General features: G+C 43.3%; 1 protein-coding gene across 1 annotated transcript in view; it reads right to left on the reverse strand.

Moving 5' to 3' along the window:
* The window catches only part of LOC121870782 (mucin-4-like), a 47,221-nt gene that overhangs the window by 1,690 nt on the left and 18,031 nt on the right, over window positions 1-27,500 (reverse strand). The gene's annotated exons all lie outside the window — the stretch shown is intronic.

Consider the following 27,500-nt stretch of genomic DNA (forward strand, 5'->3'; position numbering starts at 1 on the left):
AACAACACACCCCTCTATGCTTGGCTGCTCACACTAATCTTCTCTCGTTGCTCTCCCAAGGCTTGTGAGGTGATGATAACTGTCCACCAAACACAATATACTTTATAAATGTACATGGAAGTCAACAGAGCTCATTTAAGTACGTTTTGGTAACTAATAAAAACTCTCCATCACTTATAAATATTAACTTAATAATTTACCCCGAATATTCTTCAAATTCAGATTTATATTGAATTAATAGTATACATTATAATTAGGTTCCATATACCTGGCTGTCCATTGAGGGAAAGGTGGATACAGTACACTGCATAATAAGTCTCGGTACACAGAAAGGCAGTGTGGCTCTCAGTGCACTCGACCGCCTTCACATCTCTTAACTAAAGACAGGTACCCAATCACCCCTGGGTCGACTAGAGGTTCCCCAAACATGAACTAGTGACCCTACGTACTTGAGTCGAGGGGATTATCTGTTCAGCCACCACATCTTATATTAGTTACTGTACATCACTCACCACCTAATATACACATAAGTCATTATACTCTACCACATTAACATACATTCATACAACTCAATACTTATATATTTCAAGACACAGGTTAACAGACTCACGTAAGTAAGTATCACTAACTTATGTATTAGTGTTTTGCTTATCGTCTACTTAACGTCATTGTAAATTAACGACGAAATTCTCGACGAAAAACCTGAATCATTTGGACATGGATTTCGACCTTGTGTTAGGGAGAAATAAAGAGGTTTTTCGTATACACAAACGTTAAAATTCCCGAGAATTTTTTTTAACTGGCTGTTATGTAAAAATTTGGACCTAACAGCAAAGAATATAAATGCGGTCATCTCCTGCAAGACAAAATTAACTGCTTTATAATTTTTAAAAGTTATGTGACCTGGAAATAGATGTAAAATTTCCCGTAAAAATCATAAATTTCATAAAATATTGTAACACTGGGAAATAAAAGTGATTAATAAGTATAACTTTTATATAAAATTTCGACCGTAATGCATGAAGATATAAGGGCGTTTATCCCATGCACAATAGATATATCCACGTATGTGTAATTTTCGGCCTTATGGTACATGGATATAAAAGCTTTTCTGCCATGCTCAGCTGAACTCCTTGCCTCGCCTTACCACGCAGGTGTCATGCAAACTACCCATCTGTCATGTTCTTAACGCCTACGTCATCAAAATTGCAGCTGTGTTAAGTGGTTGCTGGTGCGATATCAGTTGACCAGGCAGACTCCTGTGATGGTCTCAAGACACCCGCCGAACTGTGTACACTAACTGGAGACCTTTTAAGATAACAAGACCGATAAGAAGAACACCCTCAATTACTGAACAGATAACAGAGAACACTCTGTACTTGGAGAACACGAATATAAATTCAAAGATTCTATTTAGAGACTAAAGTACAGGTGAACGTGGAAGTGTACGTGTAAAGTGCAGTTATTCCCACACATACAGGAACAGACACAAGTACACACACACACACACACACAGGTACACGCAGATGTACAGCAAAGTTTATAATGGTGAAAGTGAAAGTAGGTCCCACAGTCCGGCTGTGTGGGCGGCACCGCCTGTAGTTTGAACCAACGGACCCGTAGGACAGGAAGCGAGCACTGTATCCATTCGACCACCGCACCCCAAATGATAGCTCTTTGAATTGAATTGAATTGAATTGAAACAGTTTATTTAGCCAAGAAAACACAGATACAGAGTGGATAATAATAACAATATTAACATGGCTGAGCCAGTTGAGAACCTGAGCTCTCTTTGAGGCACCTGATATATACTATACATTTATCTCAAGGAAGTATTATGATAACATTTAGTATCATCTGGAATAGTACAATAGTATGGTGGTAATAAGAACATGTTACCACGGTTATCACTTCAATATTGATTTATTTTATTTATTATATATATTTTTTAATTTATATTATAAATATACAGTATACATAAATTACAGTGGAATTGATAAACATAAGTATAATGGGGGAGCAGTACAACATGGGTTGTGCAGTATTAAGGTTGAACAAGAGGACGGAGCTGTCAGGATTATGTCTAATTGGCAATTATGTTTATTGTAATGGTAATTTCTTATCTATTTACATGATAATTTCCGATAAAACGGTTTTGATGGTATAATAGAAGCAGGTACTGTATATATAGTTGGTGTTACAAGAAATATTAATACTTAGACAATAGATATTGTTTAAGAGGTGTAGTAATACATCATAACGTCAACAGCACCGTCTATAGGTTAGACCTGAGCCAGGCCAGGCAGTACAGCCAAGTGCCTCATCACCGTCTGGGACACACACCTGCCGCCACCACAGTGTTCATACATCCCACCTGGGAATACCTTCCTCCTCCTCCTCCTCTATTTCCTCCTCCTCATCCTCCTCTTCTTCTTCGTCTTCCTTTTCCTCCTCCTCCTCTTCTTCGTCTTCCTTTTCCTCCCCATCCTCTTCTTTCTTTTCCTCCTCATCCTTCTCATTCCTTTTCTCTCTCCTCTTTCTCTTTCCTCACACTTCAGTACAGTGTAACTCTCAACCAACACACCTCACTCTCTTAGTCAAGGGCTACCAGAACCCCCTCCCCGGTCAATTTAACAGTTGCTATGATTTTTGGTTAGTTGGTGCCTATATCTTCCAAAAACCATCTGATATACACGCGATATCTGGTTGCTGGTACCCAATAATGGGAAGCAAAGATGGCCGCCATGCGTCGTCAGTGAAATTTAAGAAAACTGTAACTTTTGATCCAGTTGGACTACAAACATCTTTAAGGGATCAATTTCCATTAATAGGGGATGAAATTCACTGGTGACATTACTTTTGTATTTTGTTGGCATCTTCAGGCCCAAACACCCAAATTAGTAATAACGAAGGCTAAAAATGAAACATTTTTAAAACTCAAGTATCCATGTTGTTTCTTCCTTCCGTCACAGTCATTTCACCTTGTTGGAATTAAAAACGCAATTAGACATTAAATTTAGTAAAATTCATGCATTGTTTGCTAAATTAATCATGATTCATTGCAAATACCTGAGTACAGAAATGAATGATAGCCACTTTCCACCTAAAAGGCTAACATAAGACTCACTAAGGGTTAATTAAACGCTAGAAGTCCAGGTATTGTTGCTAAAATGTCCATATATGCGGCATATTCAAAGCAGAGTTCAGTAACAAGAAAAACTCCATCGAAAAAGTAAGGTAACCAGGAATGTTAAAAGTCCATCTCATAATATGCGTTATCAAAATTGCATGTTGTAGGCTTTCATTGCAGCAGCTAAATCAAAGGTGATGATTGTCCAACTTTGCTGCAAAGCTTTTGTCATGACACATACAGCATGTGGGGGCATTCATAGTTATACTGTTGTCTCTCCAGTGATTCGCTTTATTTATTGGTGGCAAATAAGTCCACAGTTATGAAACCTCCGCCTCTGACTCAGTAGGACACCCAACCTTTCCATCCAGGCACTATTTGCTTAAGGATGCCGACATTCAGCGGCCACAATATCCACAGTGTATCAGACTGATGAGCTTACAATCATCGCCATTTATATCAAGGGCACATTTATTTTAGTGGTTCAGGCTTCTTCTTTATATATGTAACATGGATATGGCCTTTCTATTCACGTGGAGCTGATCTTGCTTTTTGGTCTTAGGGATACTGACTGTCTCCATGCCTTCTGTGAGAAACCTCCTCCTGCAATAATAACCTTGTGTGCTATGTGTAATCATCTCGTCCAGATGTGTCTCTTCAGGGAGGTCAGAATTGCCAAAACAAATGGACCACTAAATTATTTAGATGTTACTATGTGTGGGGAAGAAGACCACTATGCTCTTCCTTAGATATACAGCAGTCATCATTTCAACGCATATAGGAACACAGTGCCCATTCAGTTGAGAGAACGATAGCTTCTGTGACTATATCAGGTGCCACAGAGACCACCAAGCATACTAACAGAAGTCATCAATATCCCATTAGTATTAATTTTTATTATGTCTATGCAGTGGGGTTACCCACTGCTTCTGGTCTGATAGAATTGTTTACTCTCCAGACAGAAGGACTGCATAAAATGTTGGGGCGGAGGTTGGTCCGCGTAAGGTGTGATGACCAGGAGGTGGTGGCAGCTCAAACTGACATAATTACTTCTCTCTTCAAAATGAGCACTGCTTCTTCGAGGATCCTTGGTTGCAGGGGCAGCTTCCAGAATACAGCCTCTGCTGCCGTGCACCTTGTGTGTGCAATGTTGGACGAATACTTGTACACCAATTCCTGCGGTAGTTGGTTGCCCAGGAATTCAATAGGACAAAATGGATTTAACTTTTACCTTGAGTTTACATGTTTTGTAATTTGGATTATGAAACTGTGAATGGTGATATTGCAGGTACTGAGAATATCTCCTCTGTAACATTAATGGTTCGTTCACATTACATCCTAGGATGATCTGCTTCTCGACTATGTTCATATGTGTATGCTGGAACATATATAGATTCATTGTAAATGTCTTCTTTGGCATGAGCCTCACACAGTTAGGTGTAGATGCTGGGCCCTCTCTCTGGGGATATGCTTCATAAGATTGTGATATTTGCTTCCTTTGCTAGGAGATCCGTCCGCAGACACAGGTGTTTATGGTCGTGTATGGATTGAGCTTTCTACTATATATCAGATTCTCGACTTCTTGATGTCAGCTTCATCAATATGGATCATATTTCTGATTATGTTTCTTTGACACTTTTGAGCATATGACGCGGTGGTGATCTTGGGGGGCAGGAGAGTTGCTTAGTTGTGAGACAGGTTGTTTCCTTGCTTTCTCATGGACTTCGGACTTAAGCGATTCACCTATCTACTTCATCAGCTTTGTTTTTGTAGAGATCTGCACTAAAAGTCGAATCGCTGTTAACATTTTCGGTGATAACCATGTTGGTGATGGACAGTGACATCTGGAAGAGCTTTTACGCAGTTCATTACCTTTTAGAGTCAGTTTTTCCATAGTTGACAGATTCTTGCAGCTTCGATTAATCTAAGATTTCTTGGCTAATGGGACTGATCTTTTTCGATGTTGGTGTAAAAACCGTCTGCAGCCAAATTATATATTCTTCTTCTTAAGCTCTTTTTTAAGGTTCAGTTGCTTCTCGTCTAATCACCCAATTTTCCCATCTTACTGAAAGACAAGATGGGATACATCAATAATTTGAATTGAATCAAAAATAAAAATTGATTGATTTGGTAAAAAAAAAATTGCCGTTTCAGACTCCGGCGGCCATTTTTGGATTCCTGGGCCTGTTGATGGCATCAAAAATCTACAATATTAATATCACCAGTGAATTTCTCATCCCCAATGATAATAAATTGATCCTTAAGAATGTTTGTGGTCAAATGGATCAAAAGTTACATTTTCTTAAATTTCACTGACGACGCATGGCGGCCATCTTTGCTGCCGTATCGGGTACCAGCAACCAGATATCGCGTGTATATCAGATGGTTTTGGGAAGATATAAACAACTAACCATAGCAGCAGTTAAATAGACCGGGGGAGACCTTCTTGGTATCTGGTTACCGATCTATCTGTCTTTCTACTGTATATATTACCAGCAACATTCTAGGCAGGGCTAATTCACACCTGAGAGTCACCGGAAAGCAACGCCTTGATTATAGTTGGTTACTTAACAACGTAAAAACATTATTTTTCCTTTACTCTTTATGTATCTACAGTACGAGGGACAGACAGCTGACTCACTCTTTGTATTTGTCAGTCATCAGCTCACACACCTCTCAAGGCTGACGGCTGACGGAAATATTATAACAGATCATGCATGACTGACAAATGTAATTGACTGATGTTCAAGAGGGCTGACAAAGGTAACTGACGGTTGTTCAATAAGGTTGACGGCTGTTCATGATGGTTGACAGCTGCTCAAGGTGGCTGACAGCTGTTAAAGGTGGATGACGACTGTTCAAGGTAGCTGACAGCTGTTCAAGGTGGCTGACGGCTGCTCAAGATGCCAGACAACTGTTAAAAATAGTTTACAGCTGTTGAAGGTGGCTGACAGCTAGTCAAGGTAGCTGACAGCTAGTCAAGGTAGCTGACAGCTAGTCAAGGTAGCTGTCAGTTGTTCAATAAGGCTGACGGCTGTTCAAAATACCTAACAGCTGCTCGAGATAACTGACAGCTGTTAAAGGTAGCCGACAGCTGTTAAAGGTGGCTGACGGCTGTTCAAGATGCCTGACAGCTGTCTAAGGTGGCTGATAGCTGTTAAAGGTGGTTGATAGCAGATCAGAGTGCTTGACAGCTGTTGAAGGTGGTTGACGGCTGTTCAGGATGGCTGACGGCTGATCAAGAAGGCTGGCAGCTGTTCAAGGTGGCTGTTGGATGTAAAAGACAGATGGCGAAGATTTTGGGCTGCTGTTGAAAGTGCCAAAAGAGTGATGAAGTTGGATGATGGATGAAGTCTGAATAAGATGGGTGATGGATGGAGGAGGGTGGATGAAGTCTGAATAAGATGGGTGAGGAGGGTGGATGAAGTCTGAATAAGATGGGTGATGGATGATGAAGATGGATGAAGTCTGAATAATATGGCTGATGGATGAGGAAGATGGATGAAGTCTGAATAATATGGCTGATGGATGAGGAAGATGGATGAAGTCTGAATAATATGGCTAATGGATGAGGAAGATGGATGAATTCTGAATAAGATGGGTGATGGATGAGGAGGGTAGATGAAGTCTTAATTAGATGGCTGATGGATGAGGAGCGTGGATGAAGCCTGAAGGTAGGTGATGGATGAGGAGGGTAGATAAAGTTTTAATTAGATGGCTGATGGATGAGGAGGGTGGATGACGTATAAGTAGAGTGACTGGTTAATAAAATCATAATTTAGCATAACACAGTTTATTGAGGCAGAAAGATATAATTTATACACCTTTAATCCCATCTCACCTGCCTGAACCCTTCTGGTACCTGTAACTCACCTGGAAACACACCTGATAATAACACATTCAGGTTAATATAACTTTCATAACATGGTGGTGTAATCTGGTATATAGTAAATACTTAACAGGTAAATTAATTAGCAGATATGAGGAGTACAGGATAAAGGAATTTTACCTGTAATATATGGTGGCTGTGTTTACTTTGACCTTGATTGACATACTGTTTCGTATTGTTTCTATACCTGCTCTCTCTCTCTCTCTCTCTCTCTCTCTCTCTCTCTCTCTCTCTCTCTCTCTCTCTCTCTCTCTCTCTCCTCCCCCCCTCTCTCTCTCTCTCTCTCTCTCTCTCTCTCTCTCTCTCTCTCTCTCTCTCTCTCTCTCTCTCTCTCTCTCTCTCTCTCTCTCTCTCTCTGTGCTGTTGCTGTATGTTGTTTACCTACATTGACAATTTAATTGATTAACATAAACTTTCATTCAGATTTTATTGAATTGTCTGTCTGTCTGTCTGTCTGTCTGTCTGTCTGTCTGTCTGTCCGTCAAACCTAAATCTAAAATAATATAATAATTGAAAAAACAATATTCCGAGACTTGTGACACACACACACACACACTACTTTGCTGTCACTCTGAATCGAGTATGACGATCATCCAGCTATGATACAATGATACGAGTTATTAAGGATGTCACCTTCGTTGGTGAGTTCTGGGGTGACTCAAGAGGCCGATACGGGACCGGCAGGGTCGATCACAGATGTTGCACGTGTGGAGGGCTACATCTAGTGCGGAAGGGGCGGTGGCAACGTCTTTCCGGCGTTGGCGCTTGTCTGCGTCGGTATGTAGTCGGCCTAACTTGAAAGTATTGACACCTTCTCGTGTGGTGCTCCTCCAAGCGTTACAGTGTGGAGTAATCGTCTCCCAGGTGAGGGGGTCGATTTGGCACTTTTTCAGGTTTGTCTTAAGACTATCCTTATACCTTTTCAGTTGCTCGCCAGCGTTATGTTTACTATTCGTTAGGTGACTGCAAAGTAGCTGCTTTGGCAGTCTACTGTCGTCCATGTGGGTAACATGGCCAGTTCAGTTAGTCGTTCATTGATAATAGTAGCCTCGATGCTCCTATAGTTGGTGTCAGCAAGAATACTGGCATTTGTTCTCTTGTCTTTCCAGCAAACTTGGAGGATGGAACGTAGACTACGTTGATGAAAATTCGCCATGATGTGCCTCCCGTATGTGACCCATGTCTTGCTGCCATATAGCAGGGTGGGTAGGACCACTGCTCGATATACATGTAACGTTGTAGATAACCTCAGCTCCCAACACAGCTGAAGACATGGGTACGGAGTCTGCCAAAGGCTTGAGATGCACATCTGATAAAATGTTGAATCTCTTCATGGATGTCTGCGGTGGTGGACAGGTGAGAGCCGTGATATTGAAAGTGGGTAAGATTAGAGAGGGTAGTACCGTTAAACTGGATGGATGGTGGAGGTGTGTCTGAACCAGGGGCAGGCTAAAGGAGTATCTGATTCTTACGTACATTCACCTCAAGGACAAAGTGTACATATTCATCTGCGTAGGTGTTCAGGATCTCCTGTAGGTCACGTTCAGTGTGAGCAACAAGGGTGAGGTCGTCTGCATACTGAAGCTCACTAATGGAAGCTGCCGACACCTTTGTTCCTGCCTGGAGATATTATATTGAAAAGATCCTTCATCCGGTACTTGATGTCCATCTAACCGGCAAAATTGGCACTGGCACGAGTAAGGAAGCAGCCAAGAAAATGGAAAAGAGTGTTGGTGCCAGTACACATCCTTGTCTAACCCCCGTTTGGATGGGGAAGATCTCAGACTGGGTGCCATTTTAAGGACACTGACGTTCATGCCATCGTGGAGTTGCCTCACAATGGCGATGAATTTCGGTGGACAGCCAAAACGGCTGAGGGTCCGCTAGAGGGCTTCCCTGTTGACCGAGTCATATGCTTTGGTTAGGTCGATGAAATCCATGTACAGGTCACGACGCTGTTCTCTGCACTTTTCTTGTATCTGACGGGCAGCAACGATCATGTCAGTGGTGCCACTTGATGTTCTAAAGCCACATTGAGATTCTGGGAAGAAGTTTTCCGTTTCGGGAAGAAGTCTGTTTAGGATGACTCAGGCGATAATCTCGCCACCTGCGGACAGAAGAGAGCTCCCACGGTAGTTGCCACAGTCTGACCGATCTCCCTTGTTCTTATAAATATTGACGATAGAGGCGTCTTTAAGAGCTTGGGGAATTTCCTTCTTTTCCCATATATTCTTCAGGAGAGGGTGGAGACGGTTGGCAAGTAGAGGTCCTCCTGCTTTATACAACTCGGCTGGGATTCCATCAGGCCCTGAGGCTTTGTTGAGTTTCATCTGTTTGATGGCAAGAGCTACAGTATCTCATCTAGGGATGGAGGATAGCTGAGGTGGGTCAGCTCTGGATGCTGAAGGACCTGCTGGGTAGTCAGGACACCCACATCAGTGTTTCAGTTAAGCAGTGAATGGTAGTGCTCTTTCCAGCTCTGACGGAGGATGTCATCATCTTTAATTATGGAGTTACCGTCGGATGAGCGGAGGGGGGCTGCGCCATGAGTGATTGGCCCATAAAATGTTTTAGTGGAATTGGAAAATTTGCATATCTTGTGTTGATCTGCAATTTTTTGTGTTTCACATGCTTTATTTTTAAACTAGTCGTTCTTTAGTTTGCGAAATTCCCGCTGGGCCGCCGTTTTCTTGCAGAAGGTATCATCTTTGGACAGAGACTGAGGGTTGTTCTGCCAGTCAGTTAAAGCAGTACGTTTATCATCGACGAGTACATTGACTGCCGGATCATTTTCATCAAACCAGTCTTGGTGTATTCTTTCGATCTGGCCGAGGGTCTCTGCAGGTTTTTATCATGACAGTGTTGAGAATATCCCATTCAGCACTAGGGTTTGGGTTGTTTGTTGTTGGGTTGTTTATTAGAGCATGTTCGAGTGCTCTCACGTGAAGTGAGAGCTTTGCCCTGACAAGCTGATGATTAATGTCGCAGTGGTCTGAGCCACGCATGGCATAGGTGATGAGGACATCTCGGCGATCTCTTTCTCTGACAATGATGTAGTCAATGAGATGCCAGTGTTTGGATCGAGGGTGTTGCCACGAACCCTTGAACTTGTCGGGCTGCCTAAACAAGGTGTTGATGATAGTGAGGTTGTGTGCAGCACACTTGCTGAGGAAGAGTAGGCCAGTGTGATTACACTTGCCTAGTCCGTTTCTCCCTATGGTTCCCTGCCAAATGTTAGCATCCCTGCCAACTCTGGCATCGAAGTCACCAAGTAGCACAACCTTGTCTTCTCTGGGGATAGAGGTTAGCACTCTGTCAAGGTCGGTGTAAAAGGCCTCCTTGATGTCATCCTCTGCATCCAGTGTTGGGGCGTATGCACTGATGAAAAAGGCATGACGTGAGTGATTCAGTGGAACTCCGAAGGTTATGAGGCGCTCGTTGATCCCAATAGGCATTTCAGTTAGCCTGTGTAGGATGCGTTGGCGGATGGCAAAGCCAACTCCATAAATGCAGTTTCTCTCCGCAGCAGGCTTACCCTTCCAGAAGAAGGTATAGCCAAACCCCCGTTCTGTGAGTTGACCCTCGTTTTCGAGACGGGACTCTCTAATGGCTGCTTTGTCGATGTTATACCTAGCCAACTCTTTGGCCACAAGGGCAGTTCTTCTTTCAGGACACTCATTTGTGCCAGTATCCAGAAGGGTCCTGACATTCCATGCACCGACCATACGAGATTGTATAGTTTGTTTTTGTTTGGATCTGTGATTTTGATTGTATTTTTGGCCGCATAAAGATGACCATACTGGGTGCAGTTGCCCAGTCAGGTTAGGTTTTTAGGCAGGTTATGTTTAGGGCACCTTTTCTAGCCACCTCTCCATGTGGGGTGAGCAGAGTGGGTACAGACAACCGGATTGCACTGCTGCCTAAATCTCAGTGTATAAACGACCATCTTATCTGTGCCGCCCATGTGGAGAGTTGTGACTAGAGACTCCTGGCAGTCATCTCTGCCTGTCCCCGTTGTCACTCGTCCGTCGCCATAGGACTTTAGTGGGTATCGGGGTTTTGATGATGATGAGAGGTATGATGAGCTGGGCGATGGCTGCGCATGAGTTGATTTATGTGGTGAGGCAGGAGCGCAGGCTGCAACCACAAATCTTGGCTCTCCCTTTTCCTAATCCAGGGGTGCAAGTGTTGCAACGACTGGAGAGAGGGGGAGTTGCAATGGACCGCTAATAACCCAGTTTGTTGAGTTTCGCCTAAGTAGCCTGATCATCAGACATTGTCTTCGTCCGCTGGTGTAGTCGTTAGATTTCCACGGTGGTCACCTCTTCTGCCTATACTGCCAGTGGGGTCTTGTTGGAGCTCAGTAAGCACGTCTGCCTGATGCGGGGTTCCTCAGTAGATTTTTCGTTGGTGGGTTTACTCCCGTAGCCATATACCTACTAAGGTTAACCTGCAAGACAAGCGGGGCAATGGTTGGTAGGCGCCATGATGTGTCCACATGCCATTGGGCCTATGCACCGTCCCTCTGGGGCCCACTTCTTCTCCGAGATCCCCTATTGGTCTAGTCTGGGCCCACGAGGCACCCAGTTACCGTGTGTTGCCACGAGGAGGCACAGCAGGAGTCTTGATGGTGAGATGATTGCGTACTGACAGGGGAAAACTTATGTAAGTTGCTTCCCTGTTCTCCACGAGGGCTAGCCAGCGGCGGTAGCTGAAAGCGAGAGGGAGCAAGCAGTGCTTGTACCTTAGCACAATGCTGCCACACGAGACGCATTTCACCACCCTGTGTGCTACACACACACACACACACACACTGGAGAGAAGTAGGCAGGTATATCATCAATTTGACCACGCGTGTAAACATTTTATTTGGTCGGTCAGTTTTGAATCAAGAAAGTCACTTAATGCTGACCTGCTGTCTGGCCACTACCCAGAGGGTTTGTTTATGTGGTTCTGGAGTCTTAACACAGTGTGTGGCGGTCTAGTAAATCAAGAAGAATATTGTAGACGTATTTTGATGTTCTCAGTGTGAGCACATGGTGAGTGAGGTGGAATATACCTTTTAATTATCAGTAATACTCCCAAGGTCCCTCAGTACTTTGTTATCTCTTAAGAATTGTTTATTTCCAGTCCACAGAGAGCCAAAGTCTGAAGATAAAGTTCTTTTGCGGAAAAAAGGTGATCTAACATGTTTCTCAAAGGTACATGCTCAGTTTATTACACCTCATCCCAGCCCTCACATTGGCTAACTTACAGCTCACGTCGCCCATTAGGGAACGAGGATCTGCATAGCGAGTATAAACGTTACTACAGTCAGCAAATAAACTGTAATCCACGTCTGTGTTGGTGGTTAACTCTATCATTTATACCTAACATGAACCAGCAGTGGTCCCACGATGGAGCCTTGTGGGACACCAAATGAAAAACAAAGAATTTGATAGATAATACTCCAAATAAACAAACTCCTTCCTGGTTAACTAAGATACGAAGAACTATTTTATTTACGGTTCTGATACCATAGTGGACTAGTTATCACGGTAAGACTGTTTGGTCTCCGTTGTCTAAAGCGTGTAGCAGAGATTCTGTGCACCTTGTCACTCGTAAACCAGATCACATAAAGATTAACGTAACCTAACATAACCTAACCTGAACTAACCTAACCTAACCTAACCTAACCTAACCTAACTTCAAAGGGGTCCTAGTCTATTACACGCTGAGGAAAGTGGTAGATGGCTGAGGAAGGTGGATGACTGATGAGGAAGGTGAATGACGGCTGAAGAGGGTGAGTGACGGGTGAAGAAGGTGAGTGTTGGGTAAGGAAGGCGAGTGACGGATGAGGAAGGTGAATGACGGAGCAGGAAAGTGGATGACTGATGAAGAAAGTTGATGACGGCTGGGGAAGGTGGATTACTGAGGCGGAAGGTAAATGACGACTGAGAAAAGTGGATGACGGCTGAGGAAAGTGGATGACGGTTGAGGAAGGCTAAGCTGGGTTGGGAAATAATCTCCCCGACATAGCACAGGTGAAATGCCCTTTGATGGGTAGACTCCCAGCTGGTGTGTTGCGTCATGTGCAGGTGTTGTGGGTGTTACTGACACACACTCCCTCTCTCTTTGTTTATTTTTATCTCTCTCTCTCTTTACCTCCTTCTCTCTCTCTTTCTTTGTCTCCCTTTCTCTCTCTCTCTCTTTCTGTGTCTCCCTTTTTCTCTGTCTCTGTCTCGTTATATGTGTGAATCACGAAGAGAAATATTAACAGACGATCGTCATTACTACTTTACTACATATAATTTCTAGCTGGTCGACCTTATGACCGCATGGGTAAGAACTACACCCTAAGTTAACGAGCTGCCTGACCCAGTGTCCAGGAATAGTCTGAGAAGATCGGACAACTCGCCAACTGCACTGGCTAACCATTATCCAGTGAAATATATGTATATACAAATCAATACAGAGTTCAGTGGTTGTCCTGTACCGAATCATAGCCAATTCCTTACCTCCAGGTGTTACAACGTTTATGCATAATCAAAGAGGCAGAATAGTCACGATATATTTACATTTATTGCCCGTAAACATTGTTATGGCGGAGAGGACACACCTAAAAGAGAAGTTGTTGTTGATGGTAAAATGTATAACTGCGCTTCAACAGATAAGGTCCTCAAGTACATTAGTTTACCATACATCAATGGTCCCCAACCTGCAGTCCGAGCGGAACCATATTGTGGAGCTCGCAAGGATATATTAGAAAAGTGTCAATTATTTTGGATTCTTTGTAAGAGTGAAATTAATGAAAATATGTAATAACTTAATACAACAGTCGTGTACAGAACGTGTGTATTTACCCCAGACCTGGCCCTGAGAGAGAGCCAGCCTTCTCACTGGGGTGAATAAACACGTCCTGTCCAAGAGTAAATGTAAAAAAGTATGTAACTGGTAACAGTTTGAAGTGTAAAACTAAAAAAATAATGTACAGTATATATTAGGGTTTTTTATTTCTTGAATGTAGATCCTAAGTTTTGGCGCACTCCACTATATTTACAATGTGGCCCAAAGCCTACAAAAGGCTGGGGACCACTGCCATACACTTCAGTCTGTTCATTATGAATATGTAACACTTGGCCCCGCCCACCCATATGATGTATGTTTTTGTGATTGGATAATATGGCAGTATCATCTGTGGAAGTAAAGTTTAGTCAATCTACAGAACTTCGTTAATTGTTTTCTTAATGGCCAATCACAAGCCAAGACTAGAGAAAGAGGGCGGGGCTATTTGACATTTCCATGATGAACACACAATAGTTGTTATAAATGAAAGAGAAGAAGAAATAGATCCTTAGTATATGATAATATTATGCTTTCAAGGTCAGGGGTGGGAGACACGAGAAGAAGGTGTGGAGGAGGAACATAGTGTGGAGGAGGGACATGGTGTGGAGGAGGAACATGGTGTGGAGGAGGAACATAGTGTGGAGGAGGGACATGGTGTGGAGGAGGGACATGGTGTGGAGGAGGAACATAGTGTGGAGGAGGGACATGGTGTGAGGAGGAACATGGTGTGGAGGAGGAGGAGGGACATGGTGTGGAAGGAGTGGGAGGGGAACATGGTGTGGAGGAGGACATGGTGTGGAGGAGGAGCATAGTGTGGAGAGGGACATGGTGTGGAGGAGGACATGGTGTGGGGAGGAGGAGGAGGGACATGGTGTGGAGGAGGAACATGGTGGGAGGAGTGGACATGGTGTGGGGAGGTGAGGAGACATGGTGTGGAGGAGGAATGGTGTGGAGGGAGGAACATATGGTGTGGAGTGGAACATATGGTGGAGGAGGGGGTGGAGGAACATGTGTGTGGGAGGAGGAACATGGTGGAGGAGGAGGTGTGGAGGGAAGGAGGACATGGTGTGGAGTGGTGTGGAGGAGGAACATGACATGGTGTGGAGGAGACATGGTGTGGAGGAACATGGTGTGGAGAGACATAGTGGGACATAGTGTGGGTGGAGGAGGAACATAGGTGTAGTGTGGAGAGGAACATGGTGGAGGAGGGACATAGTGAGTGAGGAGGAACATAGACATAGGTGGAGGGACATAGTGTGGAGGGGGACATGTGTGGAGGAACATAGTGTGGAGGGGAACATGGTGTGGAGGAACAGGTGAGGGAGGGAACATAGTGTGTGGAGGAGGACATGGTGTGGACATGGTGGAGAACTGGTGTGGAGGAGGACATGGTGTGGAGGAGGAACATGGAGATGGTGTGGAGGTGTGAGAGGAGGGACATGTGTGAGGAGGAACACATAGTGTGAGGAGGGACATGGTGTGGAGGGGAGAGGAGGAACATAGGTGTGGTGAGGAGGAACACATGGAGGACATAGTGTGGAGGAGGGACATAGTGTGGGGAGGGAGAACATGGTGTGGAGGAGGGTGAGGAGGAACATAGAACATAGTGTGGAGGAGGAACATGGTGTGGAGGAAATAGTGTGGAGGGGGCATGTGTGGAGGGAACATAGTGTGGAGGAGGACATGGTGTGGGGAACATGGTGTGGAGGGAACATAGGTGGGAGGAGGACATGGTGTAGGAACATAGTGTGTGGAGGAGGAACAGAGGGAGAACATGCATGGAGGAGGAAATACAGGTGGGGAGGGACATAGTGTGGAGGGGGCATGGTGAGGAGGGAGACATAGGACATAGTGTGGAGGAGGGGGGACATGGTGTGGAGGAGGGAGGAACAGGTGGAGGAGGAACATAGTGTGGAGTAGTAGTGTGGAGGAGGAACATAGTGTGGAGGAGGAACATGGTGTGGAGAGGTATGGGGTGGAGGAGGACATAGTGTGTAGTGTGGGGACATTGTGTGGAGAACATAGTGAGGACATAGTGTGGAGGAGGAACATGGTGTAGGAACATAGTGTGGAGGAGGGATAGTGGAGGAGGAACATGGTGTGGAGGGGAACATGGTGTGAAGAGGTGTAGGACATGGAGTAGTGTGGAGGAGAGGGACATATGGTGTGGAAGAGGAAATGGTGTGGAGAGGAACTAGTGAACATAGTGTGGAGGAGGAACGGTGTGGAGAGAAAACATAGTGTGGAGGAGCATGGTGTGGAGGAACATGGTGGGAGGAGACATAGTGTGGAGAGGAACATAGTGTGGAGGGAGTGAGGACATGGTGTGGAGGGAACATATGGTAGGATGAGGGACCATAGTGTGGAGGAGGAACATGTGTGTGGAACATAGGTGTGGAGGAGAACATAGTGTGGAGGAGGAACATGGTGTGTGAGGAGGAACATAGTGTGGAGGAGGAACATAACATGTGGAGGAGGAACATAGGAGGGGAACACATGTGTGAGGAGGAACATAGTGTGAGGAGGAGGACATGGTGTGGAGTGTGGAGAGGGACATGGTGTGGATAGTGTGGAGGCATAGTGTGGATGGTGGAAAATAGTGTGAGGGGAGCATAGTGTGGAGGGCAGCATATGTGGTGGAACATAGTGTGGAGGGGGAACATAGTGTGCATAGTGTGGAGGAGGGAGGAAAATGGTGGGGAGGAACAGGTGGGAGGAGGAACATAGTGTGGAGGAGGACATAAGAGGAAATATGTGTGTGGGTGGGACATTCGGTGGGAGGAGACATACTAGTTATATGGGGGAGGAACATAGTCTATATGTGTTTATCACACGTGTGGAGGAACACACACACACATGGAGGGAACACACACACACAGGGGGGGGGGGACATGGTGTGGAAGACATAGGTGCATATGGTACATGTGTGAAGGGTGGAGGGAGAACATGGTGTGGACTGGTGTGAAGAGGAAATAGTGTGGAGGAGGGACATGGTGTGAGAGAACAGTCAGGGGGAGGAGGAACATGTTAGGAGGAAATGGTGTGGAGGGGGACATAGTGTGGAGGAGGAAATATGGTGTGTGTGGAGGAAACATAGTGTGGAGGAGGAACATAGCATAGTGGAGGAGGAACATGGTGTGGAGGAAATGTGTGTGTAGGAGCAGCTTGTGGAGGGTGGAGGAGCAGCATGGTGTGGAGGGCACATGGTGTGGAAGGAGGAACATGGTGGAGGGACATAGTGGGAGGACCAACTGAAGGACTGAGTTCAAGTTATTACTGAAGTCTTGTCTGTCCTGTTTATCACACACACACACACACACACACACACACACACACACACACGTAGACTCATGTATATATGACTGAATGTGTGTGTGTTCCGCAATTCTGTGTGTAAGTATATGCGTGTGCTTGCATTTATGTACGTGTGTGTATGGCGAGAATTGGAGGAGGTGGATGAAGAGGAAAGCACAAAGAGAAAGAAGAATTAATCGTCACAATAGGTTTAACGATGAGATAAACGAACAGGTGTCGTTAGTGGTTGAGTGGACCTAAGTTCATTGTGTAACTGGACTACCTTGGTTCGAACCCCGAGCATGAGACCAGAGTTAAATTTTCCCATATTTAGTGTCTGTTTATTTACTTTTTATTTTTTATTTATTTATTTTTTGTATTTTGTTGTTTAATTTTGTCTTTATTGGAGTGTCAGTTGATTTATTGTTTAATTGTGTTTTTGTTAAGGAGGTTTTTGTTTTATGCCTTTCTTTTGTTTTATAGAGCCTGTGTATCAAATTTGTCTATTACACACACACACACACACACACACGCACACGCACACACGCACACACACACACACACACACACACACACACACACACACACACACACACACTGTACATTATGTGTAGAGTGAAGTATGTATATCGTACTTCACTAACTTGGCTTCTCTATTTCATTCATATAATCATTAGTTTGTTAAATTTTGCATTTTCTTAAGTATATAGCTTTATTACTTTATTTAAATGTGTTAATTTATAGAATATTTTGCCTTTTTTAATAACTAATTAGGTGGTTGTTCGTTAGCTGTCTACTTCCTAACGCCAATTAATTATTTATATTTAATTGTCAATTTTCAACGATTTGTGAATTTTTTTTTAATTCGTAACTTTTGAACGACTTTATATCAACTGTGAGTGGTCCGTGATTGGCCTGTGATTGGTCCGTGATTGAACTGGTGATTGGTCTGTGATTGGTCCGTGATTGGTCTGTGATTGGGTCTGTGATTGGTCGTGATTGGTCTGTGATTGGTCTGTGATTGGTCCGTGATTGGTCTGTGATTGGTCCGTGATTGGTCTGTGATTGGTCCGTGATTGGTCTGTGATTGGTCTGTGATTGGTCCGTGATTGGTCCGTGATTGGTCCGTGAGTGGTCCGTGATTGATCCGTGAGTGGTCCTTGATTGGTCCGTGATTGGTCAATTAGAGTTCTATGTATTCCTTAAGCCTTAAAATTTACATCTACGACATCAGCAATTTGTATTTGCTAATCAACTAATTTATATTTAACAATTTGCATAAACTACACGTACAGGTATTAACACTTATGAGTAGAGTGATCTTATGTTATGACTGGAGGTGTGAGGTAAGAGGTCGGTGATTGGAGTAGAGTGATCTTATGTTATGACTGGAGGTGTGAGGTAAGAGGTCGGTGATTGGAGTAGAGTGATCTTATGTTATGACTGGAGGTGTGAGGTAAGAGGTCGGTGATTGGAGTAGAGTGATCTTATGTTATGACTGGAGGTGTGAGGTAAGAGGTCGGTGATTGGAGTAGAGTGATCTTATGTTATGACTGGAGGTGTGAGGTAAGAGGTCGGTGATTGGAGTAGAGTGATCTTATGTTATGACTGGAGGTGTGAGGTAAGAGGTCGGTGATTGGAGTAGAGTGATCTTATGTTATGACTGGAGGTGTGAGGTAAGAGGTCGGTGATTGGAGTAGAGTGATCTTATGTTATGACTGAGGTGTGAGGTAAGAGGTCGGTGATTGGAGTAGAGTGATCTATGTTATGACTGAGGTGTGAGGTAAGAGGTCGGTGATTGGAGTAGAGTGATCTTATGTTAGACTGGAGACGAGGTAAGAGGTCGGTGATTGGAGAAGGATCTTATGTTATGACTGAGGTGTGAGGTAAGAGGTCGGTGATTGGAGAGTGATCTATGTTATGACTGAGGTGTGAGGTAAGAGGTCGGTGATTGGAGAGTGATCTTATGTTATGACTGGAGGTGGAGGAAGAGGTCGGTGATTGGAGAGAGTGATCTTATGTTATGACTGGAGACGGAGGTAAGAGGTCGGTGGTTGGAGTAGAGTGATCTTATGTTATGACTGGAGGTAAGAGGTCGGTGATTGGAGAGAGTGATCTTATGTTATGACTGGAGGTGGAGGTAAGAGGTCGGTGATTGAGTAGAGGATCTTATGTTATGACTGGAGGTGGAGGTAAGAGGTCGGTGATTGGAGTAGAGTGATCTTATGTTATGACTGGAGGTGTGAGGTAAGAGGTCGGTGATTGGAGTAGAGTGATCTTATGTTATGACTGGAGACGTGAGGTAAGAGGTCGGTGATTGGAGAGATTAGGTCTTGATAAGCTCAAGGGTTAGTGACATGATCTTACAGTGAATCCTCTATTTAACGGACTATATGGAGATGAAAGTCCGTTATGTCGAGGGTCCGTTAGATGTGAAACCTCCATTTAACGGACTATATGGAGATGAAAGTCCGTTATGTCGAGGGTCCGTTAGATGTGAAACCTCCATTTAACGGATTATATATAAAACAAAGAAGCGTGGTCGTGTTTGTGTGTGTGTCTCGCACGAGAATTCCGGAAACTACTTTACCGATCTGTAGTGATGATGGATGGTGTTATATGTAGTGATGATGGATGGTGTTATATGTAGTGATGATGGATGGTGTTATATGTAGTGATGATGGATGGTGTTATATGTAGTGATGATAGATGGTGTTAATGGTGATGATGGATGGTGTTATATGTAGTGATGATGGATGATGTTATATGTAGTGATGATGGATGGTGTTATGTGGTGATGATGGATGATGTTATATGTAGTGATGATGGATGGTGTTATATGTAGTGATGATGAATGGTGTTATATGTAGTGATGATGGATGGTGTTATATGTAGTGATGATGGATGGTGTTTATAGTGATGATGGATGGTGTTATATGTAGTGATGATGAATGGTGTTATATGTAGTGATGATGGATGGTGTTATATGTAGTGATGATGGATGGTGTTATATGTAGTGATGATGGATGATGTTATATGTAGTGATGATGGGTGGTGTTATATGTAGTGATGGATGGTGTTATATGTAGTGATGATGGATGGTGTTATATGTAGTGATGATGGATGGTGTTATATGTAGTGATGATGGATGGTGTTATATGTATTGATGATGTGTTATATGTAGTGATGATGGATGGTGTTATATGTAGATGATGGATGGTGTTATATGTAGTGATGATGGATGATGTTATATGTAGTGATGATGGATGGTGTTATGTGTAGTGATGATGGATGATGTTATATGTAGTGATGATGGATAGTGTTATATGTAGTGATGATGAATGGTGTTATATGTAGTGATGATGGATGGTGTTATGTAGTGATGATGGATGGTGTTTATATAGTGATGATGGATGGTGTTATATGGTGATGATGGATGGTGTTATATGTAGTGATGATGGATGGTGTTATATGTATGATGATGGATGATGTTATATGTAGTGATGATGGGTGGTGTTATATGTAGTGATGGATTGTTATATGCAGTGATGATGGATGGTTTATATGTAGATGATGGATGGTGTTATATGTAGTGATGATGGATGGTGTTATATGTAGTGATGATGGATGGTGTTATATGTAGTGATGATGGATGGTGTTATATGTAGTGATGATGGATGGTGTTATATGTAGTGATGATGGATGATGTTATATGTAGTATGATGGATGGTGTTATGTAGTGATGATGGATGATGTTATATGTAGTGATGATGGATGGTGTTATATGTAGTGATGATGAATGGTGTTATATGTAGTGATGATGGATGGTGTTATATGTAGTGATGATGGATGGTGTTTTATATAGTGATGATGGATGGTGTTATATGTAGTGATGATGAATGGTGTTATATGTAGTGATGATGGATGGTGTTATATGTAGTGATGATGGATGTTATATGAGTGATGATGGATGATGATATATGTAGTGATGATGGGTGTTATATGTAGTGATGGATGGTGTTATATGTAGTGATGATGGGTGGTGTTATATGTAGTGATGATGGATGATGTTATATGTAGTGATGATGGATGGTGTTATATGTAGATGGTGGATGGTGTTATATGTAGTGATGATGGATGGTGTTATATGTAGTGATGATGGATGGTGTTATATGTAGTGATGATGGATAGTGTTATATGTAGTGATGATGAATGGTGTTATATGTAGTGATGATGGATGGTGTTATGTAGTGATGATGGATGGTGTTATATGGTGATGATGGATGGTGTTATGTAGTGATGATGGATGATGTTATATGTAGTGATGATGGATGGTGTTATATGTAGTGATGATGAATGGTGTTATATGAAGTGATGATGGATGGTGTTATATGTAGTGATGATGGATGGTGTTTTATATAGTGATGATGGATGGTGTTATGGTGATGATGAATGGTGTTATATGGTGATGATGGATGGTGTTATATGTAGTGATGATGGATGGTGTTATATGTAGTGATGATGGATGATGTTATATGTAGTGATGATGGGTGGTGTTATATGTAGTGATGGATGGTGTTATGTAGTGATGATGGGTGGTGTTATATGTAGTGATGATGGATGATGTTATATGTAGTGATGATGGATGGTGTTATATGTAGTGATGGTGGATGGTGTTATATGTAGTGATGATGGATGGTGTTATATGTAGTGATGAGGATGGTGTTATATGTGTGATGATGAATGGTGTTATATGTAGTGATGATGGATGGTGTTATATGGTGATGATGGATGATGTTATATGTAGTGATGATGGGTGGTGTTATATGTAGATGGATGGTGTATATGTAGTGATGATGGGTGGTGTTATATGTAGTGATGATGGATGATGTTATATGTAGTGATGATGGATGGTGTTATATGTAGTGATGATGGATGGTGTTATATGTAGTGATGATGGATGGTGTCATATGTAGTGATGATGAATGGTGTTATATGTAGTGATGATGGATGGTGTTATGTAGTGATGATGGTGGTGTTATATGTAGTGATGATAAGACAATAAAATAATAACAGTTTAATGCTAAAAAATATACTTTGCTGTACCGTTGTAGTGAAAAACATGGTGAAACTTACATACACCGTTAATGAACTATTGATGGAAGAAGAAGTTTTGGGGACTGAACAGTGAGACAATGTGGATCCTCCCGGAGGGTGGCGTCCTACCGTGGCCTAGCGGATGAGCCACCCGGACGGCGGCGATTCTGCTAATATTGAGATAAAAATCCGTTATATTAAGGTTTCACTGGAGACGGAAAGTTACTGATTAGATATTTGATATTAGAGATTAGGTATTTTTGACTGGAGGCTGGTCAGTAGAAACGGCAAATGATTCGACCTTTAATAATAGCGACTGTAACCCTGATGATATAGACGGAGATGACGGATTAGACAATGAAGATTAGATACATAAAAAAAATCGTGACTGAAGATTAGAAGATTAGAAAAGGGCAAAAAGATGCGAGAAAGACAAATGATTCGAAAAAATAATTATGATTGGAAATTAAAAAAAAGAATAAAAGATAAAAATTGATTCGAGACTGGAAACTGGACAGAAAATATTAGAAACAAGTGAAAAACACTTATATAAAACGAATCTTATAACTATTTTAGATTAGGATTCTCTGGATTAGGACTCAAGATTAGGATTCTCTGGATTTGGACTCAAGATAAGGATTCTCTGGATTAGGACTCAAGATTAGGATTCTCTGGATTAAGACTCAAGATTAGGATTCTGGATTAGGACTCAAGATTAGGATTCTGATTAGGACTCAAGATTAGGATTCTGGATTAGACTCAAGATTAGGATTTCGATTAGACTCAAGATTTTGATTCTGGATTAGGACTCAAGATAAGGATTCTCTGGATTAGGACTCAAGATTAGGATTCTGGATTAGGACTCAAGATTAGGATTCTCTGGATTAGGACTCAAGATTAGGATTCTCTGGATTAGGACTCAAGATTAGGATTCTCTGGATTAGGACTCAAGATTAGGATCTTCTGGATTAGGACTCAAGATTAGGATTCTCTGGATTAGGACTCAAGATTAGGATTCTCTGGAAGTATAAGTGTAAAAAATTAAGGTGGGTTTAATAGACATACGATGATATAGGTTTTAAGGTGAAGTTTTATATTTTATGGAAGCAAGACAGGTGTAAAATTATAGGTGTATTAATTAAAAGGTTACAGGTAAGTCACAGGTGTTCTGAGCAGCGTCTGTAGGTGTGATTTATGATATATTATACTAAAGGGTTGAAGTAATCCTGTCTCTCTCTCTCTCTCTCTCTGAAGAAAGGATGAGAGAGAGAGAGACGAGGTGTACACATCAGCAGGACCACCAAACATGGCTGGGGTGATCTGCTTCTGTCACACAAACACATTCCTGACGCTCCCGGTGTGTGTGTGTGTGTGTGTGTGTGTGTGTGTGTGTGTGTGTGTGTGTGTGTGTGTGTGTGTGTGTGTGTGGCTAATCATTCATATATTCTGTTATTTTTACTCCCTTGTGTTGTCTCTATCTCTTGCATGCCTCATTGACTCTTCTCCCTCTCCCTCCCCTCTCTGCCCCCATCATTTTCTCCCACCTTCCTCTCCCCCCCTTTCCCACCCATCTCATAACCCACCTCCCACTCATCTGTCCCTCTCTTCCTCCCCTCTCCCACCCACTATCTCCAGGTCCCGTCACTGTACACCTCTCATCATAGGCAGCAACTCGGTGCCCAGGGAGCTAATGACTAGATAGGCCTGACAGGTAAGAGAGAATATTAGGAGTGTATGGAAAGTTAAGTGAGAGTAAAATAAAAGAAACAGAGAGAATAAAATAGAAATATGGATAATACAGATAAATGAATAAGAGAGAGAGAGAAGGAGAGAGAGAGAGAGAGAGAGAGAGAGAGAGAGTCTTCTGGAGGAATGCCACAAGGTCAACCACGGTCAAAAGTCACTGGGTTTGTGGGGAAGAAGGGAGAGGAGGTAGGGAGGGAAGGAGGGAGGAAGGAGGGAAGGATAAGGAGGAGAGAAGGGGGGTTAACGCCTCCTACCTCCTAGTAAATCTCTTCAATTTCCGAACTATAACTTCCTTCCTTCACCTCTAATCATCTCTCACCTCTTCTCTCTCTACAAAACAAAGGAGAGTAGCAAGTAAGGGTGTGAAGGGGGGAGACGGGTGGGTAGGGACAGTAAGGTCAGATAGTTGACAGTTATATTTTTGTTACGTTGATTTTCTTTTTGTTTTTTAACTTTAAGAAGAAAACAGTATATGTATAGAGTAAAGAAAAATAATAATAATCATAATTAAACAACTATAAACGTTTATAAACAAAACCCCAAAACAAAATAATGAGGACGTCTCACCTGTAGCAACAAAGACAACGCATATTTAACATTCATTCTGTGTCGCCTGAACATCAAGGTCTTGGTGTGGCAGGTCCTCAGGTGACAGAGATAACAGTGTGTGACGCGTAGTGATGTTACCTGGGGCACCCGACGTTGTCCCGGTGGCTTTTTGACACTTTTAATTACATAACTACTACATCAAATTTCAGCTGTTTATGTTAAATAGGGTGGCTACAAAAACCCACACACACACATACACACACACACACACACACACACACACACACACACACACACACACACACACACACACACACACACACACATAATGGTTCCATATTGAGTTAGAGCAGCAGCTAATGGCCTATGTCCGTTCACTGACCTAAATTAAGTGCCTAAAAAAAATATTACAATACGAAATCTCGGTTATGTGTTAAGCTGTGTGGTCATCACAAGGGAGCCAGTGTTAGGTGGAGGTTCTAAGGTCTGGTTAAACATTGGTGAACATTCTCGAAGATGTTTAATTAAATAATCAAATTTCAGTTCTCTTTCTTAATAACCGTGGCAGTAGCTTAACGAAGAAACAGAAAATATATTTTGGTAGGTGAGGTCGTCACCTAAGGGGGTGGGGGCGCTGACCGGAAATTTCACCTCCACGTCAAATTTCAGATCTCAATCATTTAAACTGTAGTCGTGTATAGCGAACAATTACACAAACAAACAGACATATTCTATGTTTATAAATTGTATAGAACCGAGAGTAAACGAGGTTTATATAAGTGAAGGTAAATTAGGGTAATAATAATAATAATGAACGGGTGGAGACTCAGCCCACGAGGCTTTACCATGGCAGAACCAACATCGAACTAGTTACTATAAATTAATGTAGTTACCGCTGAAGACTATCTCACTTTAGCGTTTTCCTTAACTGCGGAGAAGGCCTCTGTGTTATGTGAACAGTTACGAGCAACACTTGGACACTTTTGGAGGGATTTACACCACAAGTTTATCATGTGGACCTTTGCACAACTTGACGAAGCCTACCAAGTTTAGTGCAAATCAGCAAACATGTTCTTGAGTAATACTCGAGCGTACAGACAGACAGACAGACAGATAGACAGACAGACAGGACCTAAAACAAAACTCTGTCTCAGCAGAAAATAACTCGTGGTTCCCCTTAACACGTTAGAGGCTCACCTCGCCAGGTGCTCCCAGGTGAGAGTTTTACTTGTCGGGAAATGTGAAGGTGAACAAACCTTGGAGAGAGAAAACACCACATTCCTGGGGCAGATTACTGCTGCTACTGCTGCTGCTGCTGCTGCTGCTGCTGCTGCTGCTGCTGCTGCTGCTGCTGCTGCTGTTGCTGCTGCTGCTGCTGCTGCTGCTGCTGTTGCTGCTGCTGCTGCTGCTGCTGCTGCTGCTGCTGTTGCTGCTGCTGCTGCTACTGCTGTTGCTGTTGCTGCTGCTGCTGTTGTTGCTGCTGCTGCTGCTGCTGCTGTTGTTACACCGCTGCTGTTGCTACTGCTGCTGCTGTAATAATGAGGGTAATCAAAATCCCACCAACAATGACAAATTAATTAGGTCTGATGATGTTAATAATAATAACTAATATATATTACCTTTACGTCTTGATATTATCTTCACTTTATGTCGTTTAATGAAATAAATGTTCAGTGTGTAAATGACCAGACAGCCAAGACACAAGTCGTCATGAATGATTATGAAAACATTAGACCCTCAGATGAGAAGTGGGGGAGTTAGGCGGAAATTCTCAATTACTGTATACAACATAAACTACCTAACCTAACCTAACCTAAGTTAAGATAGGTTAGGTTATGGTAGGAAAGTTGGGTAGGTTGGGTTGTGTTGGGTAGTTTAGGTTAGGTTAGAGGTTCCTCCACCCTTCTCCATGCTTGACATAATAACCTCAACCGACCTGTTCGTGGTACTAACAACAACAAGGACCGTCTAGCGGGTGGTCAGACAAACACAGGTAGGTCGATGTTATCATACTGGTTTGGCAGTTCAAACGGAGACTCTTTCCTCTCATTCTCCTCTGCTCCTCCTCCTCCTCCTCTCATTCTCCTTCCGTCTTCCTCCTCTCTCATCTCCTCCTCTTCTCCTCCTCTGCCCTCCTCCTCTCATCTCCTCTCCGTCTCTCCTCCCCTCTCCTCATCTCCTCCTCCTTCTTATCTCCTCCTCCTCTCCTCTTTCCCTCCCTCTCGTCTTCTTCTCCTCTCTATCTCTCCTCCTCTCTATATCTCCTCCTTCCTCATCACTCCCCTCCTCCCACCCTCTTCATTTCAATCATTATTCTTTTACTCGTTTATTCTCTCCTACTGTACAGGTCCACATACAAGTACAGTTACAGGTATATAAGTACAGGTACAGTAATATCTACCTATAGTACCTGAAGCCTTCACCTGTACACACCGGCAATATACTTCAGACTTCCTAAATTAACAGAATATATTTTTTCAGTATAGTGTTGACTTTAGTGCTGAGGTGTGGCTGGGGGGATGGGTAGGGGAGGGGAGGGGTAGGTGAGGGGAGGGGTAGGTGAGAGGGGAGGGGTAGGTGGAGAGGGGAGGAGGTAGAGGAGGGGAGGAGTGTTGGTGAGGAGGAGGAGGAGGAGGTTGGTGAGGGAGGAGGGAGAGGGGGAGGAAGGAGGAGCAGGAGGCAGGGAGGAGGGAGGAGGGGAGAGGAGGGTGGGGAGGGGAGGAGGAGGTCAGTGAGGGGAGGAGGAGGAGAGGGAGGAGGAGGTTGGAGGAGGGAGGAGGAGGTTGGTGAGGGGAGGGAGGAGGCAGGGAGGGAGGAGGAGGCAGAGGGGAGGGGAGAATAGCAGGGATGAGGGGAGGAGAGGGCAGGGGTAGGGGGAGAATGTTGGTGGATGAGGGAGGAGGTTGTGGATGAGGGAGGAGGTTGTGGAAATAAGGGGGATGAGGGAGAGGTTGTGGGGTGAAGGAGGAG

Source organism: Homarus americanus, unplaced genomic scaffold, assembly GCF_018991925.1.
Source record: "Homarus americanus isolate GMGI-L3 unplaced genomic scaffold, GMGI_Hamer_2.0 scaffold17994, whole genome shotgun sequence".
Classification (NCBI taxonomy): Eukaryota; Metazoa; Arthropoda; class Malacostraca; order Decapoda; family Nephropidae; genus Homarus; species Homarus americanus.